The following is a 2,500-nucleotide window of genomic DNA, read 5'->3' on the forward strand; positions in this document are numbered from 1 at the left end:
GCGCGTGAGTTCCCAGGGACAGTGAAGATCTCATACATCCCGCCGTGACAGAAGCAGCTGCAGATGACGGGAATAAAAGGTTGTTCGCTGGCAGCGGGACACAGTCACTCGTCACTGTCAGATTTAAACACGACAAATGATGAGAAAGTCCAAGTTTGTTACTGTACTTTTTGGTATTTATTTGCCGGACTAACCTTTTGTCCACCTCTGTTTTGAGCATAAAGGAAAGACATGTGAACCAGGGCTGACATTCGTGATTATTTCAGCAGTCGGTTGGTTTTATTATACACTATTATACTCTATTATAGACTTTTAAAATAGATTATGAGGCAAAGAAAGGTTGAAATGTGGTGATTGTGAGTGCTTCTAGATGGAGATGAATTACAGCTAAAGTGTAAAATTCATTAAAATCAGAAATTGTTTATTCTTTTTTTTTATATTTTGGTCAAACAAATATTTTTATTATACACTGAGACTTTTAAAATAGATTATGAGGCAAAGAAAGGTGGAAATTTGGTGATTAAACTCTTCTAGATGGAGATGAATAAAAACTAAAGTGTAAAATTCATTAAAATCAGAAATAGTTTATTCTTTTTTTTGATATTTTGATTTAATGACGCCATTGTCTTTGTTTTCAAAAGGTCTTTTCGGATGTGTTTTAGAGCCAGATACATTTTTTGTATAGTCGACTAGTCACGATTAGTCAATTAATCGTTGTAACCATAATGAATAAAACAGTTTGAGCAGCGATTCTGTCATTTATTTGAACTTGATCATGTTTCATTTCAAAATTATCCCAAAAAAAGCCAAACAGTCCATTTCTTTCAAAAACAAAGACTGTTGTGTGATTGTGTGTGAGAGAGTTGGTGCATAATGACCATCCCGCTTCTGTCAGTGTAAATCATGTTAACTACCAATGCAGAAGTAGCAGTTCCATTACTTCATCTATTTGGTAAGAACAGTTCATATGAATGTGATCTGCAACCTGGACAGGTCCAATTTAGATTACAATATACTTAATTAATAATGGTTAACAACAAACTATTCCCTTTGCCAAAGAGCACAGTCTGTCCTGGTCTGTGTGTGTGGAACATCTCCTCAAGCTGTGGCCCTGATGCCCTTCCACTCACAGGCTTTAGTTGAATAAAGTCAGAAGAGGAAGAGCAAGACGAGTCAAATGTTTTAAATATGATCAAAATAAACTATATTTCTTTTAACAGTGCAATTTTTAAAAAGAGATTGGATTTATTTTAGGCTTGTGCCAGTAGCAGGTGAGCAGGAGGTTTTACAATATTGAACATACAGATATTTCAAGGGGAATAATATCTAAATTATATAAACGCATTAATAATCTGGACAACCACTCTACGAAATGTATTAAATATATATATATATATATATATATATATACATAAATATAAATGGGAAAGAGAAGGTGATTTAGAGTGTTTATTTTATCATTATTATTAGTATTATCTTGTCTTACGCAAGCAGTTTTTATTTTATTTTATTATTTTATTTTATCTTTATTTTCCCCTCCATTCCTTATTAAGAAATGAGAGGTTTTGTCTAGAGTTTTGTTTATAAGAGTTCTTCTATTAAGAGTGTTTTTTAAACTTCCTATAAGTTATCTCTCTTTTCCTCTGTATCTACTGCGTTGCAACAATGAAATTTCCCCATGTGTGGACAATAAAGGAATATCTTATCTTAATATCTTAATTTTGTTTTGACAGACAAAGTATGGGAAAATACACGTACATCTCAATGGAGGACCATAAAATCACATGTTTGGAAGGATTTCTATTCCACAAAATGTATTGCGTTTAATTATAACATATAGAAACATTAACAACATGACAAAGTGCACATTCTTCACAGGCGTCTGCCACTAACTGCCGGGGAAACTATGGTAAAACTATGGTAACCAGGAGGCAAACCACCACCACGTGTTCTGGGACTGTCCTGTTATTCACAAATACTGGACTGAGATCAATGAGTATTTTGGGCCAGTTGATACGATTGAATGTCTTGTTTAGATTATGTTTATCATGAATGTAGTAAACATAAAGAAGATGCTGGTGTTGCTAGTTTTCCCCCCTCCGCGGTCTCTCATCCGTCTGTTTCTCTGTTATCTGCAGATTTGAGCCTGGCGTTTCCTAAAGTGCGCCTCTGAGTCGCCTCTGAGTCGTCTCCGAGTCGCTGACAGCTCCGGGCCCGAGGCTAAACAAAACAGCAGACACACGGCTAACACACTAATGCTAACGCTAACCCGCGGCCTTTGACCCCGGGGCCCTCTCTGTTTGTTTATGTGATCACAGCGACACGGATCACTTCCTCTGCACCGGCTACAACAGGTCTGCGAGAAGGAAGAGCGGAAGGTGCTTTATGGCCACGTTTAGACTGGCCCTGACCGCTTTTCTTAATCAATAAACCTAAATTGAATTGTATTTCTTAAACCCTGAGGTCGATCTCAGTCATTCACAAAAAGACGTTTAGTTTA

Source organism: Eucyclogobius newberryi, unplaced genomic scaffold (assembly GCF_026437365.1).
Source record: "Eucyclogobius newberryi isolate DKJ021-1_F unplaced genomic scaffold, fEucNew1.0.hap1 SCAF_4, whole genome shotgun sequence".
NCBI lineage: Eukaryota > Metazoa > Chordata > Actinopteri > Gobiiformes > Gobiidae > Eucyclogobius > Eucyclogobius newberryi.